The sequence below is a fragment of the Homarus americanus genome, unplaced genomic scaffold (assembly GCF_018991925.1).
Source record: "Homarus americanus isolate GMGI-L3 unplaced genomic scaffold, GMGI_Hamer_2.0 scaffold39675, whole genome shotgun sequence".
Classification (NCBI taxonomy): Eukaryota; Metazoa; Arthropoda; class Malacostraca; order Decapoda; family Nephropidae; genus Homarus; species Homarus americanus.
The window spans coordinates 5,999,735-6,020,978 of record NW_024736071.1 but is presented as its reverse complement, the minus strand read 5'-3'; the positions used below and the strand labels follow the sequence as shown (position 1 = coordinate 6,020,978).

Here is a 21,244-nt window from a genome sequence, read left to right as displayed (position 1 = left end):
CCCAAGGTAATTATACCAAGGTAAACAGTTCACGTACCATAAAGACCTCCAAGTACGGTGCTCAAACAAACGGATTTATCTGGATGAAATCTGGACCATAAGCGATTTGGCCCAGAAGTAGCATCCGGACGCTCCCGGGGCCAGGCTCACGCGATCAATACCAGTCACCTTTACTGGAATTCTTTTTTTTCTCTCTCAAAAATATCTAGTAAAAAATTTATTCTATGCCTAACTGAATAATCACTTGGAATGAAATGTGTGCAAGTTACCTGTTGTGTTATGAAGAGCACCGTAACCTTGACCAACTACTGTACAGTACATTTACAGAAAGACGATTCAATACACACAGCTTAAGCTAATACACACTGAGGCAGAGAGTGGCAATACTAACTCAAGTATAGCATTAGTACAACCACTGCCCCCTTCTATTACTCTGTTCGTTTACTTAACTACTCTAGAGAGTGTCTCACTACTTGACCTGTCGTTTGTCCACACTCCCACGACCTCTCCCAAGTCACTCAGTGGTCAGGTACTGCACCAGTCAGGCCCATTGTTAAAGCTCCGCCCAGTTTATCAGTGACACCCATTTTCCTATCACGTGCTTTAAGATCTCATTTCCATTTCGTTAGTCTTCAAGGGAGATAATAGTGTATTTAGTTAAGGGAGTATGACAGTTTGTGAAGGTCTCCAACTTGTATTACTTCAGTGTGGGTGCGACACACTGTATACTGACCAAGTTAGGTACAGTACTTATTCACCTAAGGCCGCCGCGCTACTCTACTGTATACACGAATACTGGGAGACACAACTGGGTTTATTTTCTCGTCTAATCGTTATATATTTGTTTTTCTACCAACCAGAGATGAGAGAACACTTCCACCTACCAAAGTTCTGATGAAAATTAGACGCCACACTGATCATCAACTTACTTAAGAAACAAATCAAATTCGTTCTTGTATCACCAATCAGGGAAGTCGAGTTACGAATCCTTAAGACCTAAATATTTAAGTTCTCTTACGTTAATCTCTTCACATAATTTTGTTAAGTGAGAAGAAACTTAATTAGCTAACACAAAATACAACACAGTTATGACGGCCAAAATAACTATAAATTGCATTTTTTTTACAGCCACAAATGGGAAAAAATAACGAAGCTTTGAGAAGTTTAAGCTGGTGGCAATACTTCATCGTTGTCTCATCTACAGTTTCCACAATAGAGGGGACAGACACACACAACTGGCCATTCATCACTGTCTTGAGGCGTTTCCTCATAAAACTCCCCGTCAGTGTGGCTCAACTTACTGATAAAATAAACCACACTGTCAACACGGACATGAATTCACACTTAACTACAGGGCCGGGCTGTGGGTGGGCCGCCAAACCGCGCCTTGAAGGAACAATACTCTACTTTTATTTTTACTACGCCAAAATATCTTCTTCATTCAATACATTCTAACTAAATATGATAAAAAAAATATAATGCGTGTTCTCTGACAGTAGCCTACTTGCTTTTCCCAGCTTTCTCCCAGCTTAGAATCTCCGCTGGTGCTGACATATCTTATCATGCTTTATCTGAGCATAGATTGAGTTTTATTATGCTTCTTATACCGTTTATATGATACTGTGAGGTTTAATACACCGTCACCCTTCATCAAACCTGAATTTATTGTTAAGTTCAATCCCATCTGCTGATATTTCTTACCGCCGTGTTCTGCATTGTTGATGGTGTCTGCCGAGTCAAACCACATCGCTCACACTTATGATGTATTGCCTCTTAAAACTGTGTGTATCTTTAGTTTAACCTAACCTAATCGAATATAATCTAACCTAACCTAATCGAATATAATCTAACCTAACCTAATCGAATATAATCTAACCTAACCTAAGGTAATCTAACCTAACCTAACCTAAGGTAATCTAATCTAACCTAACCTAACCTGACCTACCCACCTCCACCTCCTCTACCACCATCAACACAGTCACTACACTCACCATCAACAGTCACTACACTCACCATCAACAGTCACTACACTCACCATCAACACAGCCACTACACTCACCGTCAACACAGTCACTACACTCACCATCAACACAGTCACTACACTCACCATCAAGTCACTACACTCACCATCAACACAGCCACACACCGTTCTACACACTACATCGGTTTGGGTTACTGGATGAGAAAAAACTGGACAGATAATGAACAGCTCTCTAGGTAGTCTTATAACTCTTCTTTTATAAATTAATTAATAATACACATAAAACACATGCATTATATATACTATACTCATTCTTTTGTCATAACACATCATGGTAATATCTGGCGTTCTTACAGTAATATCTGAGCTCACTTCACAGCATGATGGTGGGTAATAGTTTAAACAGGATAATAATTCTGGGCAGGAGGAAGGAAGTAACGCCATAAGACAGTACAAATCTGTCAGCTAGTGCGAGAAGTAGTTCAATAGTAGTGGTTGATGGCCCTCAAGTTGACTCGAGCACAGTTATGTGTACCTGATCCACTGGGGTAAAACTAAAGAAAAGGTGGATTCTACTATCACAAGTTTCTCAGATTAGTCACTAGATAAGGTGATAAGATAATATACCATCACTTACTCCACATAGCAGCGGAGAGTCGACTGTCACACCTTCATCGGTTTATCAGCTATAGAAAGTAGCGTTGGCGTGATACCACCAGTTCTCACACACACACACACACACACACACACACACACACACACACACACACACACACACACACACACACACACACACACACACACACTGTATATAACTTAACTAAGCAGCTAGGTATGGAAGAAAGACGGCATTACAGTAGTTAGAGTTTCAATATTTACAGCTAAGAACATTTATTTAGACCATCACCACCACCAGCCCTCACTATAATAAATGATGCCTACACGGCTTTAGTTACTTTGTGCTTAAATGAAAGTCTTTCCATTCTTCTCCCTGAATGCTGTCAGGGAGGTGTGGGTGGTTAAGCTCAGTGGATCACACACCTCACCGCGTCTACCAGCTGCTCTCAGTTCCTATAGGCACGTTATCTTAATATCCTCACATTTGTTTTCGTCTTTCCAGTAGTAATTGGGAATTTGGATGTTAATAAATTAGCATATCGCATTCCGGGTCTGGTTATGTTGGCTCTGGGTTATACAGTTCGTAAGCTCGGGGTGTGATGGTTGTGTTGGCCACAGCTTCGACGTAATTTCAAGAAATGTGCTCCTCATCCTCAAGCATTAGGGGTAATCAACATTATTATTATTATTATTATTATTATCAACAGTGTAGATGCACTCATGAACAGTACAGTGCCAGACTTTGTAGTTGTTTGACTCTTCCGTTTGACATACAGTATATTTATCGAAAAAAAAAATAAACGAAAGATATAAAAAAAGTAAATAAATTTTCAAAAGATTTAAAATTTAAAACAATAAAATTCCCGACAATATGCAATAAGAGAAAAATTAAAAATTTACAAAATGTTTTTCATTTCACCTTTATAATTTGGCCGTTGTACGCATATTTCCCTTCAACTTTTCTTTTTTTCTTTTACAAAATTTTAATGATAATGAAAACATTAAATCGGAGAGATATCCATAGGTTAAGATCATCAGTGTGTAAGTATTAAGCACACTCGAACTGTTCAGGGATCGTCTCGGTCATGACACTGTTCACGGGTACAGAGACAGTACTGTAGCTTCTAACGGGTACAGAGACAGTACTGTAGCTTCTAACGGGTACAGAGACAGTACTGTAGCTTCTAACGGGTACAGAGACAGTACTGTAGCTTCTAACGGGTACAGAGACAGTACTGTAGCTTCTAACGGGTACAGAGACAGTACTGTAGCTTCTAACGGGTACAGAGACAGTACTGTAGCTTCTAACGGGTACAGAGACAGAGTAGTTTAACGGGTACAGAGACAGTACTGTAGCTTCTAACTACAGAGACAGTACTGAAGTACAGAGACAGTACAGCTTCTAACGGGTACAGAGACAGTACTGTAGCTTCTAACGGGTACAGAGACAGTACTGAGACAGTACTGTAGCTTCTAACGGGTACAGAGACAGTACTGTAGCTTCTAACGGGTACAGAGACAGTACTGTAGCTTCTAACGGGTACAGAGACAGTACTGTAGCTTCTAACGGGTACAGAGACAGTACTGTAGCTTCTAACGGGTACAGAGACAGTACTGTAGCTTCTAACGGGTACAGAGACAGTACTGTAGCTTCTAACGGGTACAGAGAAAGTACTGTAGCTTCTAACCCGACACTACTTGCTATTGTTTTGGGGCAGCGTGTAAAGGTTTCCTCCATAGTGGCGACACACCAAGTGACTCGTCAACATTGAGCCCTGTACTCTAAAACAGTTGGCCTAGCACTGTGTAGAAATAAAAACAAATGCAAAACTTCAAACACAATAAAATTCTCTCTAATTAAACCTAACTCCTAACACACTATAATATCAGTACAGTTCTTACCTGGATGGTGAGCTGATGCCATAGTGACCATGGTACGTACCAACCATAAAGAAACAACGGGTGCTGGGATCAAGTTGTCCTGCACCCCTGTAAACCACATCCCAAGTGTGACAAGTGTCTGATAGTGCTGGGGCGTTACACACGTCAACAAGAAAGGTTGGTACACATCATGTTTCATGTTGTGTTATTGTTGCTGGCACAGTCGGGAGGTGGCGGGGTGTGCACCGTGTGAGGCAGGTGGACTCTTCCTCTCTCTCCCCTCGCGCTCCCTCACACCACTCTATAACTCCCCCGTCCTTCTACCTGACCCAGACACATCCTTTCCTCTCCCTACACATAGTAATGAGGACGGGGTACCTACAGGAGGTCCTCCCTGGTAGTGTTGTAGTATCACTACTGCCCACCCACATAACTAGCGTTCCCCGCCAGCCCGGCCCGGAGCATCACCAACCCGCAGCTTATCGTTTCATCTAATCAAATCACTGATCAAAGCCAATTGTGGTCCTTAATGGCACCACCACCACCACCACCCTCTTGCACCCCCCCCTCCCCCCCCCGTACGCTCTTCCACACTTGACATACTAATTTCATGTGCTTCTCCCAACACTCCTTCGCACCCTCCCCCGCCCCCCTGGTCTGCCTGCCACTCACCCTCCACCTGTAACATCCTCACACACTCTCTCTCTCTCTCTATTTGAATTCACAACTCGTTTCTCCAGCGACATTGTTGACTTTTATTACATTTCTCACTGTCTAGTTTGTCTTTTATTTCTCCCCTTCACACTGCCCTTCCTTCATACCTTCCTCTCACCATTCATACTGCCCTCCCTCCCTCCATACTGTCCTCAAATTTCACTACCTCCCACACCACTCTCCCACCCCACACCCACCCTCCCACACTACTCTCCCACCCCACACCCACTCTCCCACCCTCCCACACCCACCTCCCACCCTCCTCCCACCCCACACTACTCTCCCACCCCACACTACCCTCCCACCCCACACTACTCTCCCACCCCACCACACTTCCCTACCAGTGACATTCAACTCTGGAAATTTCAGAAGGATTCAGTGAGTTTTTTGTTCATATAATTATGGTAAATGTAAAAATGAAAAAAAAAAGATGAAATCCAGAAATGATTGAATAGCTTTAATCTCTGCAAGTTCGGAAACATTACTTAATCCGTTTTTGCTGATTTGGGTCCAAGAAAATGTTTAAATTTTGCAAAGAAAATAAATTATTGAGACTTTTTTTTCAGAGAATAACGAAGCTTAAACTAGAACCTTTATTACAGTACTGCCCCACACACCCCCACACACACACCCACACACACACACACCATAATAATAACAACAGCAGGGATACATCATAAACAAATACACCCAAGAACAGAACTAGGACTACCGAGCATCATCAAGACTTGGCCACTGTGTCATGTGGCCAAGAATGATGACGGGGATCACGTGTTGTAGTTATTTGTTAAGGAGTTTATGTTACACAGGAGATAAGGAAGTCCAGGGTGCCATACTGTTCTTGAGGGAACCCCGGGGTGCCATACTGGAGTGTCATATTCTAGCTCTGACTTACTATACCGCATTATATGAAGTAACTTATGAATTACTCTAGAACCAGAACGGTAAATAGTATAAATAATATTTTGTGGGTGTATACGTCACAAATCACGTTGACAGGATATACGAAAACGCGAATAGAACGAAATATTACGAAAACAAAATAGAAGAATTGTGTTGATAAGCTGTAAGTGTTGTGATGTTCAACTAGTATTGCTTCATATAATAGGTTAGGCTTAAAGTGAGGTCTTTATTAAGTTGCATTATATCAATATTAGATTTCTGAAAAATTTATGTAAACGGGTCATGCAGTAGAAGAGTAAGATCTTTTTATTTGGGATATATTTTTGCTGTTACAGTGAGAACTTTTACCCTACCTTTAAATTTGCATAAGTACTAAATAAATTTCACATCATAACACACGGGTATACAAACCGTTTACACGGAATTCCATCGCCAAAAACGAAGGATTTTCGCATTTTGTTTTTGTAATATTTCGGCCAAATTACTAATATTACTGATGAGTGTAATAAACAATTGCAGTTGATAAGATATATATATATATATAACAATAACTGATACACTCAATGCTTTTATAATGTTACCGTTTGGCTGGGTGGACGGGCAACACTTAGGCCAGGAATACGTCACCACTCTTGCTCCCCTAAACTGGCTATTACAGTCCTTTTGTAGCCTATAGAAGAATCTCCTTAGGTCGAGAATAGCCCACACCCACCCCAAGCACTGCAGTTTACATATTTGGGGTTTTCCGTTAGGTTTTTCCCGATAAATTCTAAGCTCAACCTCAGCCACGCTTGAGACTCTTGTTGTTTAACTTCAGCAAAGACAAAAAGATCCTGTTTGAGGCAACAGAAGTAAAAGAGAGACGGGTAGAGTATGTAGAAGAACTATACAATGATAAGGATAGAGGAGAGGTAAGAAACGAAAAGGAAATAAAGATCAAACTACCTGTTACCGCAAGCGGTACATAATTATGATGACATACAAATGTTATGTTAGGCTGTAACTCATGTCATGTTTATTGGGCGTGTCTGCCCGTATACAGTATATAGTGCTGAGATGGAGGCAGATGAGAGACCTAGAGTAGGTTGAGGTGTTGGGAGGTGAGCTTGTTTGCGTATAATACGCCTGACACAGCGAGTTTGAAGTGGCCAACTCGATCATATGATGCCCAGCCTCACTTTAGCTATCCCCATCACACCACCAACACCTAACCTGTTTCTCCTGAAGACTTTGAACACGTAAGTTTAACTTGTATTTATTGTGTACACAGGTAGACTGGGTCCATTGCTTCGTTTATCATTGTGACGACATAAAATATGGAAACTTAAGTACTCATTATAAGTGTTAAGATTAGGCTGATTACATAGCTATGATTGTTATGTAAATATATATTGGATTAGACATTTATGTGATTGCCTATGTACGATTTATGTGAAATACTAAAATGAATTGTATCCAACAGGTTTGACCAAATTATAATGTTTGAGTCCAACGTCACAAGTTTCACTAAACCCTCTAACCGTCTGATTGGCGGATACACTACCAATTCTGGAAACACAAGTTGAGGCAGCTGTGAGCAACACGATAAAGCTTGTGGTGTTGATCAGCTTCCAGCAGAATTTATACAACAAATGAATAAGAATGGGAAAAAGTGTTTGACTCAAATGTGTAATTCTATATACTTCAAAGGAGACCTTCCCTGCGATTTTAATAAAATCAGTATTTGTATAATTACCTAAAAAGACAAGAGCCTTATAGTGCCCTCTGTAAAGAACAATTAGCTTAATAAGTCATACCTGCAGAGTTTTATTAAACCTAATTTAAAGTAGAATAAAGTTTAGAATTTTTAATGGGAGAAGTTATAAGTGATAATGAAGGACTAAATGATAATGGTAAAGTAATATCAAATAAACACTCTGCAGATGATACTGCTCTTATCACAGATAGTGAAGAGGCATTATAAAAACTTGTTAACAGATTAGTGGAAAAAGTTCAATAATAAGGTTTAAGAGTTAATGCTGCAAAGACTAAAGTAATGGTTGATTCCAAATTGAAAATAAATCCTAAAATAAAATTATGCTTGGCAACTGGGAACTTACAAGTGGAAAATTTTGTGTATTTGGGAAGTAACATTAGCTGTGATGGTGGATGTACGGAAGAAATCACAACAAGAATAAGTTAAACAAAAACAGTATTTAATAATCTACGACCTAATGAAAAAGGACATTAACTTTAATTTGAGAAAAAGGGGACAGCTGAAAGGACTGATGTATGGGTCAGAAGCGTGGACACTTTCAGCAGACACCAGACAGAGGTTGTGGAGGCCTTTGACATGTGGTGTTATGGATGAATGTTAAGAATAAACTACACTGACAGGAAAACAAATGAAGAAGTACTAAGATTAACAATAGGATAAAGGACAGTATGAAGACGGCTGGATGGGAAGAAAGTGAGAGAGACTCGTGCAATGAAGTAGAGTGAAGGAGCCATGCCGGAGAGGGAGTCAGAGGTCCTCCTAGAGGTGGTGGGTACGGCGTATGTGTGAGTCATCAACACTTGTGTATTAGTAGATGGATGTTTTCAAAATAACAAGAAAGCGAGATTTCTCTATAGGTTGTATTAGGTTAGGTTAGGGTCGATTAAGGTTCTTTAAGGTTAGGTTGAGTTGGGTTTAATTACGTTACGTTCGATTAGATTAGTTTAGGTTAGGTTCAATTATGTTAGGTTAGGTTAGAGAAATTTCGAGACCGTCCAAAACGCCGCTGGGAAAAGCTACGACGCAATATTTCGCGAATTTTGTCTTTCATCCTAACATACATAATATTGAAATGCCCCTGATGAGAGTGTACGTTGTAGTTTATACAATAGAAAAGTGGCATAGAATACGAGGGAACATGACACGACAAGCAGGTGATGTGTGGCGTCAAGTCTGGTGACGAGGGAGGATTCAGAGGCAACAGGAATAACCCATTAGAACAAGTTTGTGATGGACTGGGAAGTGTCGGGCGTCAACACGATAGTTTAGCCGACTCTGTAGAAAGACGTCTTGGCAGCGTGTTTACATGTACAGTGTGGGGTGATGGAGCAGCCAGTACCCGGCAGGCAGCGTTCACAGACTGGCGGGAGTGAGCATCATTACGGTGGGGAGGGACGGGGAGTGATAGTGGACATAGCGAAGATATCAGGACCATAAGTATTATAAAAAAGCATGATAAAAGGTCTAATGAACCTACCTGCACACACACACACGCACACGCATATACACAGTATCCAAAGAACAATTTTAAGCAGCAGAGGTAGCAGTGAGCATGTACACACGCCAAGCATAAGATATGGAACTAGAGATACATAAAATAAATAAGGTATAGGGAAGAAGTGAGAAAATGTGGCGGAGTGATGGGTGGAGGTCAGATACAAAGAGGAAAAATAAAAATAAATAAATAAATAAATACTGTCCTAAGTTTAATAATGTACATAGTTCCTCACTTGCCGAGACAACTTGAGACTGAGTGAGGTAGGAACCTCTGTCCTGCATGGCAGTGAAGAATGACATTACCCACATGAATCTGACCTCTATACATTTATAGCTGTTAATGAATATGATGTATTTCTTTGTGTGTGAACCTCTGTCCTGCGTGGCAGTGAGAAGTGATACCACCCTCAGTGTCAAGACCTGACTGAATTACTCAGAATAGGCAAACTGTACTACAAACGTTGCCAATAAATTTGTTAAACTAAAAAAAAAAGGGAGGAGGGCGGTGTAATAAGTAAGAAAAATAAGAAAAGTGCAAAATTTGGCCGACAAACTCAAAACCCGTGGCACATGGGAAAGGGGGCGGTGTACAGTACAATATAACTGTCAACACACACACACACACACTGAAAGAGTAAGGTTACCTTTGAGGGCTGGGAGAAAAACAGTATTTTAACCCTCGCCCCTACACCAGCTACATCACTAACATACAAGGGAGTGGAGAGTAGAGCTCCGTTTAATCCCCCACAGCTGCCACCCATAAAATGCCCAAAAGTTCCGTGTGTATTAAAGAAAAATACGAGTCATCTACATCTAAATATACAATTCTGCAAAAATTTCATATTTTTTTCTTTTTAAAGTTGTTATATTCATGGGGAAAGCGTGTCTGAAGTTGGTGGCAGAGTACGATACTTTACTAAAGGCAATGGCCTCTGACGCCTTCCATTTTGTCAGGGATCACCTACCCGAGCGACATGGAAGCCGCGCATAACGAAGGAATGGCTTCTTCCCTCATGCGTTTAGCTGATGAATCATTCTCAAAGATTCCCCAACCAACCATGAACTATGAATGATAATAATGAAATGGCGTAAAAATAGTAATGTCGCGGTTTAATAAAACTAAAATAAAAATAGGAATGTTAGAACTATGACGCAGGTTAGTAAACTGAGAACAGATAAAGTACTCCCTCCATAACGCTGACGTTCTGACACTGTGCGGTGAGATGGGGAGCAATGGATAAGAAATGTGACACCCTAGAGAAAACGGGCTGCTTGTGTCTGGCAGACCGGATGACATAAGGCATAGATTGATGTAAAAAGGCGTCAGGAACAACAGCTGATCGTTGATACCTTTCAAGGGGATGAGGGGGAACTGGAAGCAGCTAAATATAGTACTGTCCAACTAGATCTTCAGTCTGTCCAACTAGATCTCCATTCTGTCCAACTAGATCTTCCATTCTGTCCAACTAGATCCATTCTGTCCAACTAGATCTCCATTGTCTGTCCAACTAGATCTCCATCTGTCCAACTAGATCTGTCCAACTAGATCGCCATTCTGTCCAACTAGATCTCCATTCTGTCCAACTAGATCTCCATTCTGTCCAGCCAGACCTGTTAACTCTCCTCGTCTTGGGACAACTTGTAGTGAACACGGCAGTACCTACCATACACTCATCACGCACTTACCACGCCCTCATCACGCACCTACCATACACTCATCACGCACCTACCATACACTCATCACGCACCTACCATACACTCATCACGCACCTACCATACACTCATCACGCACCTACACTCATCACGCACTTACCATACACTCATCACGCACCTACCATACATCACGCACTTACCACGCCCTCATCACGCTCCTACCACGCCCTCATCACGCACTTACCATACACCTTACAATCAACAAGTCCCTTAGCGGCGGAGGCACTAAGTGTGGGGGAGAAGGTATGTTGTCATTTTCTCTCCACGTAAGAACTGAGAGAGAGAGAGAGAGAGAGAGAGAGAGAGAGAGAGAGAGAGAGAGAGAGAGAGAGAGAGAGAGAGAGTCACAAATTTACTCTTAATTTGGACTAGTTACCCTCCTTTTCCGCTCCTCTCCTTCCATTCTTTATCATGTTCCTATCATTCCCCTCCCTTTAGTTCCTTTATCCTATCCTCCTAATTTGGCCTTCCCTTAAGTATGACTACTTAACACCTTCAGTACAATGGCTTAACCCCTTGAGTATAATGACTTAACCCCTTGATTACGGTAGTTTAATCCCCTGAATACGATGGCGATCCCTTGAGTACAATAACTTAACCCTTTGAATACGATGACTTTACACTTTGAGTACAAAAACCTAACCCCATGAGTACGATGATTTTACCCCTTGAGTACGATGACTTAACCCCTTGAGTATGATAACTCCTTGGATAAGATGACGTCCACTAGCTTAACTATGATTAATTACCTCCTTGAGTCCGATACCTTAACCACTTGAGTACGATGTCTGGACCCCTTGAGTACGATTACTAACCCCCACAAGGCAATACCAACGTATTCAAGAGTACAGGCCATTGTGTTCCCACGGTGGCTAAGTCATTCTCCGCAATTAATTCATCGTGCTTAAAGAGTTAAAATATATTACAGGATAATTCACTGGTTTTATGACAATTTGCTGACAAGGGTGTATTAATTTTTTCTCATCTTTCTTATTTAACACTTGTGACTTCCAGAGACCGTAACAGTTTCATTTCGTTTTAATAACTAAACACACGAGGGTATTTACACGTACACACACACACACAACATAAGTGGCCACACCCTAACAAGCCATAACCAAAGGACAAAATATATAACTGCTCAATTATGCTTCATATCTCTCCCTAACTGGTTTTTATTTGATAATTACATTCCATTAAATATCATAATAACTAGTTTGTAATTGAGATAACAGTATATACGATAACACATTCAAGCTTCCCTCAAACTCATATACTGCTTCTCCTATATAATTGCTTCACATTGAATGAAGCACAACGGGGGATAATATCAAATTTAACTAGTATAAAAACTTTTGGGGGAATCTATAACCAGGGACACAGCAAGGTGGAATGATTCTTCCAGTCACTGAATGAACGATACCTGAGGGTATTTTTCTGACTGGAGAACAGGAAGCACTAGACACTATCCTTGGAGGGACTCTAGTGACTGTACCCATACCCAGGCTTGCTGGTTTCCACGAGGTTTTCTTAAGCAGAGTGATTCTTGGCACCCAGACTGTGCTGAGGCTTCTGAAATTGTGTTCCAACCTCTAACCTTTAGCTCCACCTCCACATGGAGCTGGTGACGAAACTCGTCTTAGGAGATGAGGAAAGGATCAGGGTAGCACAGTGGCTTGGGATGAGCGAGGACTGCAGGCAGAGCTGATGAAGGGTCTTCAGTGCCTGCGACCAGTTGGACGAGAAGCTCTTATTGAATGCCCCTTTGCCTTATCTACACAGTGTCGTTACTACACCTGAGTTTCTTTCTTGAAGCTTGAGAGGATACTGAAGTTTAAGCAGCTTGTAACGGTGAATCTGTCCGCTCAGACTAGATCTTGATGACAAACTTAAACACACACAGACTGGGTAAAGATGGTGCTTACATGCTGAACAAAGTGAAGTGCAGAAGCATGGAGAGTTCATACTTACCTTCTTTGACTAATACAGCTTACGGGTGTGAATGCCTGAGGCATGGTATTTTGACCATGCCTAAGGGGCCATTGGTTGAGTTGGCAGGTTACACCTAGTTGAGGGAGAATGAGTATAAAGAAGGAAGACTCCCTATACAGGTTCATCTGTTTATGACAGCGTGGTGGGTCCCTAATAAGTCAAGTGCCAAGCCTGTCTCAGGAGGACGGATATTTGGTCAGGGAGAGATGAGGTGACGGTGATGGCTGGGGACCCGTGAATTGTTTCGCCCACAAAGTGTACATATAGTGCAGCCAGGCTCAGAGTTGCCAATGTACTCCCAGGAGCACCTGTAACCAAGGTGGTCTCGTGTACACAATCTGTTGAGTCAGTCAGGGGTTGATACTCTCTGTAGTGGCGGTTGTCATCTCCTGTTACCGCGTCATAGTGGTGTAGTGCGCCACTTCTCTGGTGTTTCAGATTCGTCCTGTGTTCGTCCAAGGTCTCACGTTGTGGCATCCAGAGCAGACTTGACACGGATGTTATCAGTTTCCTTTCTCTCTCTATCCGAGTTAAATTTAAACTCATTTTAATGGTTTTTAATGCTTATTTTACCGGGAGACCACGTGCCCCTTAAATATTAACTATAGGCACGTGCGTAATATGCCTATGCCTTTGAGCGCTATGTACAGTACTAGTAATTATTACAGTACATGAGTTTAAATGAAACAACAGTAATTAATAAAATGATGGATATAAAATTACAGTTAAAGCACATTTACTTTTCGTTTATTCATTGCACTAATCAAAGTGAAAATGCCTGCTCTATATCCACAATACAACTCCTTAATACATTACAAATAACCCAGATATGGAACACACACACACACACACACTGTTCGTACGATGAAGCAACAGGGTCCCGACGTGTTACTCTCAGAGGCCATCAGGAAACACACAAATATTACCTATCATCTTGGAACTCTACTCAACTCCTGTATGGAATAGACAGGAAGACAAAACAAACGCGTAGAAAGTGGCGGGAAAAGAGGACTAGACAACCATATTCGAAATTCAGTCAAATTTGCACCACTAACACCATTCACAAGTTTTGTCGTAGTTAAAATAGCAGCAGGGGAAAAATGCTAACACAGTTTAATTTTTTTGTTTTTGTTTTTAGGTGTGTCAAGGAAAATCCTACTGTGTATTCTGTTCGGAAATTCACTGTGTGTGTGTGTGTGTTTACCAAGTGACTCTGTAATAAACATGTCTCTCCAGCACTGTGTTGACGGTACCTTTAGTTTGATTTATTGGTGGCGCTTAAACACCTTAGTTACAGAAGCTCAGTAATGTTATAAGACAACAACAACAGTACCCGAGGCTGGTACACTGTTACACCCTACAGTAAGTAGATAACTAAAGGTGTCGATATCTGCTACAAGTTGTGGAAGAATTATCAAAGTGAAAAGTGACGCACATGTAGATTTTTAGTGACAATGGTGATAATTACAGAAAGTTTTGAAGTCATGTAATGAGACACTAAATTTCCCCAAATACAAATTAAAAGAACATAAGAACGGAGGAAACTGCAGCGGGCCATTTGACCCATACTGGGCAGCCCCGTTTACACCCAACCCATATTGCTCACATATCCGTCCAATCTATGTTTGAAACTATCCAGCGTATTGGAGTTAATGATGATATTTGGTAAATTGTTCCACTCATCCACTACTCTATTTCCAAACTAATGTTTATCTACCTCGAGCCTAAATCTAAATTTGTCTAATTTAAAACCATTGCTGCGGGTTCGCTCCTGGTTGGACAGTTTGAGTACCTTTGTACTATCACTTTGTTTAGCCTTGACTTCCACTTATACACCTCAATCATATCGCCCCTCACTCTACGTCTCTCGAGGGAGTGCAAATTAAGATGCTTTAACCTGCCTCTGTACTCAAGGTTCCTAATGCCCGGGATTAGTCTTGTCATTCTCCTCTGATTTTTTTCTAGGGATTCTATATCCATTCTGTAATACGGTGACCTGAACTGAACTGCGTAATCCAAGTGTGGTCTCACAAGCACAAGATACAGTTTCGGGATAACCTCGCTAGTCTTGTAACTAACACTCCTTTGTATGAATCCAAGTACTTTGTTAGCCTTGTTTCGAGCAAATACACATTGTTAACTTGGTTTAAGATTCCTACTTATCATTACTCCTAAACCTTTCTCAGTCAGATTTCTCTATAACAACGTTGTTTATCTGATTGTTTTCTGATATCTGGTTTCTCTGTTTACATCTCCTAGACTAAAAACTTTACATTTGTCCACATTAAATTTCATCTGCCATTTTTCAGACCATTCGAAAAATTTGATTCGATCTTCCTGTAATTCAATTTCAATTGTTTATTCCTTGATAGAGGAAGCGGAATCCTAGTGATGTCACTAGGTACCCCTGTACAATAACACCAGAAGCATCTGGCAAGTGTCACAAGTATATACAGTATAAATATTATAAAGGGGATCTTCCTGTAGTTTTGCGGAGTCCTCGTCAGATTTAATTACACACCCTATTTTAGTGTCGTCAGCAAATTTACTTATGATGCTGTCTACGCCGATATCTATGTCGTTTATGTATATAATAAATCAGTAATGGTCCAAGTACTGAGCCTTGGGGTACTCCACTAGTGACGATACTCCAATCGAATTTAGTGCCTTTAATGCTTACTCGCTGTTTCCTGTCCTGTAACCACGCCCTAATACATTTTAGAATATCTCCTCCAATTCCACGAGCCTCCACTTTTCGTATTAGTCTTTCGTGGGGAACTCTGTCGAAGACTTTACTGAAGTCGAGGCAAACCACATCATAATCGTGTCCGGTATCCACTGATTCAAAAACAGTTGAAAGAATGTTTATAATTTGTCAGACATGAACGCCCGCTTGTGAAGCGATCTATCTCCCTTCTTGAAAATCGGCATCACAAATGAGATCATTTGCACTTTCAGTTGGTTGTCTGTATACTTAATTGTAAATTAATCTAAATAAAACACAAGGTAAACTTTATATTTGTATTCATTTCAGTTTCCTTTACAAACACAGAGAAAGTTTAAGGTAAACATCACAGTACTTATATTTATGGTCTACAATTTTGTCAAGTAAAACAATTCTGTATTATTTTTTTATTTATGAATTCCATCAAAATACTAAAGTAGTTCACACAGTGCAGTACACTAAGGTCTGTTGAGCTCTCAAGCATAAAGTTAACGCTGAGGTATGGATAAAAACATGTACATATATCGTTAAGTTTAGCAGAGACAACCCCTGATACCTTAAGTTCATAGTCTATAATGTCATATAATAATAAATGGACACTTGTTTCAACAACGCTCATGCCTTTAACACACTCCATATGGTCTGACTCTAGAGCGTTAGTCTGTCGGTTTGTTCACGATTTGCTCCGGCAATGCCAATATGTTGACAGCCCTATTTATTGAGGGAGGAGCCACCGCGACACAGCTTATCAAAGCAGGAGTGATTACCACAAGTGCGGCTGTAACATACTTACCCGCAGTAGTGTTAGACCAACAGTGCCCAACTGAAATTAATGTCACTGTATCCAAAATGACGCCGGATGTTACCCGACTACTGTACACAGGAGTCGTAAAATGCATCAAATTGCTGAAATCGTGACAGCTGGACAAAACACTTCCCTTACTAGTCTGTACTGGCTGGCAAACGTCACAGTTAGTAAACGCTTGGCATGGTTGTAATGAAGACCACTGACAGTAAACCACACCACACGTGATGTAGAGTGCAAAGGAATTGAGCAGTTTATGCAAAAAAAAAAAACGCGTCGTCTGAGATGCAATGAAAACAAGCCTAAAGTAACTAGAGGAGAAAAATAGTACGATCTCTGATATGTTGAGCGGCGCTAACTTTATACCTCACACAATATTAATACTGTACGGGTTGTGTGGCCAGTTTGTTAGCGTGTTGTGCTGGAAACGCCATAAATATTATACGAACTGAACACTGATTACCCACAAAGGTCGGATATACGAACTATCCCCTACAACTCACATGACGTCACTCACCACATCAATAACCTCCAGTCCCTGTAATCATTTGGTAAAGTCGATTACTGGTTTAAATAATCTAGTTAAGCCTTCATAATACCTTCATAAACCAGGCGTTGTTTTAGGATAATTCGCCAATTAGTATAGACGATGACGGAACACCCACTATATCCAATTTTCACTCGAGTTAAATAATCAATCATACAAGACTCACTATAGCTGGTTGTATATAACGAGACTGGTATAAGTAACGAAGCATATAAGGTATATTGAAACACGATGTCTAGTGTTACAAGTACATTTCATATTTTATTCTCATCACCGCCATTTTGGTAAACTCAAATATATTCTTTATATTTTACAAGTGAGGGAGGTGGTGGTGATGGTAAAGGGGTGGGAGGTACCTGAAATAACAAGGTTCAGAGGTGGGGCTAGGTCACGCGCCTCCACCTCTCCTGCACACACACACACACACACACACACACAATTATCCATTAACAACACACAATTTACAAAAAAAAAACCGACACAATTGTACATGATCATAAAAATAAAACAATACTTCACAAAACACGAAACCAAAGAAACATCAGCCTCACCCTGGCTCTCGTACTCAAAATAACTAAGATAATTATACTAATGAATTGGCAACTGAACTACAACCACTACAACTACCACACGATTCTCACATCAAATTTGCCTTCATTATTTAAACAAATATACGAACATTTGGAAACTTCTCGTGATCACAAAAAAACACAACGCAACACACACATTTCTGATACCCACCGCCACCCTGCAGTTTCCTCTTGAGAGAATTAAGTACCGGAGGCAAACAAGAGGAGGATGAGGGAAGTGTGTGTGTGTGTGTGTGTGTGTGTGTGTGTGTGTGTGTGTGTGTGCCTCGCTCTCTCCTAACTAAAAACAGCATACCGTTTTATATGCAAATGACTGAGAGTGAACGTGTATCATTCACCATCCCAGACTAATATAAATCTCTGGCGGTGGACGTGTACTGATAGGATGAGCCAAGTTGGTAGTGGTGGATAGGGTTAGGTTAGGTTTTAGGATAGAGGACGAGGATAGGATTGGGATAGGTTAGGTTATTTTTTGGGTGGTTATGTGGATGGGTGAGGACAGTGTAGGATAGGGTATTGGATGGGTGGATGGGTGGGTGTGGTTAGGTTAGGTTATTGTGGATCACTGTGGGCAACTGACATAACTGGTGGATCACGGGGAGTCTTTACATAACTGGTGGATCACTGGGAGTCTTTACATAACTGGTGGATCATTAGGAGTCTTTACATAACTGGTGGATCACTGGGAGTCTTTACATAACTGGTGGATCACTAGGAGTCTTTACATAACTGGTGGATCACTAGGAGTCTTTACATAACTGGTGGATCACTGGGAGTCTTTACATAACTGGTGGATCACTAGGAGTCTTTACATAACTGGTGGATCACTGGGAGTCTTTACATAACTGGTGGATCACAGGGAGTCTTTACATAACTGGTGGATCACTAGGAGTCTTTACATAACTGGTGGATCACTGGGAGTCTTTACATAACTGGTGGATCACTAGGAGTCTTTACATAACTGGTGGATCACTGGAGATGCTATAACAATTGGATCTTTGGAAGTCTTTACATAACTGGTGGATCACTAGGGTCTTTACATAACTGGTGGATCACTGAGGTCTTTACATAACTAGTGGATCACTAGGGAGTCTTTTATATAACTGGTGGATCACTAAGGAGTCTTTCTAACTGGTGGATCACTAGGAGTCTTTACACATAACTGGTCATGGATCACTAGGTCTTTACACATAATAGTGGACCTGGGGAGTCTTCCCCTTAACTGTGGTGGATCACTGGGAGTCTTTATAACTGGTGGATCACTAAGGAGTCTTCCCCTATAACTGGTGCGGATCACTGAAGTCTTTACATAACTAGTGGATCACAGGAGTCTTTACATAACTGGTGGATCCACAGGGGAGTCTTTACATAACTGGTGGATCACTAGGAGTCTTTACATAACCATTGGATCACTGAAAGTCTTTTACATAACACAATTGGATCACTGGTCTTTACATAACTGGTGGATCACTGGGAGTCTTTACATAACTGGTGGATCACTAGGAGTCTTTACATAACTGGTGGATCACGGGGAGACTTTACATAACTGGTGGATCACTGGGAGTCTTTACATAACTGGTGGATCACAGGGAGTCTTTACATAACTGGTGGATCACAGAAAGTCTTTACACAACTGGTGGAACACAGGGAGTCTTTACATAACTGGTGGACCACTGGGAGTCTTTACATAACTGGTGGATCACTGGGAGTCTTTACATAACTGGTGGATCACTAGGAGTCTTTACATAACTGGTGGATCACTGAAAGTCTTTACATAACTGGTGGACCACTGGGAGTCTTTACATAACTGGTGGATCACTAGGAGTCTTTACATAACTGGTGGATCACTGAAAGTCTTTACATAACTAGTGGATCACAGGGAGTCTTTACATAACTGGTGGATCACAGGGAGTCTTTACATAACTGGTGGATCACTAGGAGTCTTTACATAACTGGTGGATCACTAGGAGTCTTTACATAACTGGTGGATCACAGGGAGTCTTTACATAGAATGAATCCTTGGACTTCATAACAGAACCCATCCCTAGAGTACATCTGATTCTAGCAGGAATGACCCAATGGTTTTTGCTCCATAGGGGTACAGTACAGTACAGTACAGAATATATCACAATTATATCATGGTTTGTTTTCATTTCGGAAGGTCCGAGAGCGAGGACAAGGTTTGTTTATTGCCTCAGTAAATTCACAATAGTGTATCCTTGCTTCCCCACCTGATATACGTTCTAAAATTTTAATAAACGTTTAAGTGATATTCTCGAAGAACACAAATCATTACGTAGTCCAAGCAGTCATTCTATAATTTAGCGAAGTTAATGAAACTGAGTTTCATAGGCATGACTGTTCATTGGGAACAGTACTACGCCAGGACCAAGGAGGCAACAAGGCAGGCACTATACTCGTCTTTTCTCACTTCTTCATGTGTAGTTACGGACCATTTTACAACTGAGTGGACTGAGAATGCCCCGGGATCGAACCAGGGACCCTCATGACGGGGGAGGGGGCAAGCGCTTAACTCCTCGACAACTGTAACCCCAAATCGATAACTGCTACACATATTAATTACTGTGTCTTAAAGCTATTGCTGAAAACAGCATACATTCACACGTACCCGTATATATAACATATAAATAAAGACGGATACAGAAACATATACAACAGCATACAAATACTAATTTTTCCATGCCAGTACTTGTTATGCCAGATACCTCCAGGACAATGTATCCTACACAGAAATATGAATAATAAGGTAATAATCCTTTATTTACGAAATACATGTCGATGATTAACAAAAGCAAACAACGTTCTAATGATCTAATCGAAGGCCGTTCAAGAGGAAGCTTACCTTGACAGAGTCCACTCGAATTACTTCAATGATACCCCGAGTTTACGACGCCTCGCTCTAAATCGTCCCACAAGTCCTTGATACAGCGGCACGGTGCGTTAACCTCTCCTCATTTCAGAACATTCCCGGGAGACCTGTAGCGCTGACCACCCAAACGTTCACTTGGCGGGCTTCCTGTATCTTGGCTCCATTAACCATTACCAGTAGGATTTTTCCTTTAATCCTCTATGTTTATTTTGAGGTAATTATATAAGCCACTGAGGGGAACAACGACCAAACTGCAAGGGGGTGAGGAAGAGCGGTATGAAGGGAGTGTGGTATATGAGCAAGAGCACGCGTTGTGTGTGTGTGTGTGTAGCTGGGGGCAGGACGCGCCAACGACCGCCACCTCCTCTCCTCGGGGCTTGGCGCACACTGTCTGTCTGCTGACTAGTGCTGAGGGCCTGAGCTCTGAGGGTGTCATTCGCTCTGGCTCATCGCGGCCCACTGCCCCTGCTCCTCTACTGTCTGTGCCCAGTATCACGTTAATAAATTTCATTCTCAGCTCCGTGGAATGGAACAAGTATAAAAACCCTAACGAAACACACAAATAACGAATATAAACATTCTAGCAGCTTACTGGATCCCCATAATGTCACACTTCAATCTTTATCATCTGT

General features: G+C 41.2%; 1 protein-coding gene across 1 annotated transcript in view; it reads right to left on the bottom strand.

The window, feature by feature from the left end:
* LOC121871775 (globin-like) overlaps positions 1–20,996 on the bottom strand; it is a 92,034-nt gene extending 71,038 nt beyond the window's left edge. The window contains exon 1 of the mRNA XM_042374242.1: positions 20,586–20,996. The gene's annotated coding sequence lies outside the window, so the exon portion shown is untranslated. The remainder of the gene's footprint in view (positions 1–20,585) is intronic.
* Between the last annotated feature and the right edge of the window lie 248 nt (positions 20,997–21,244).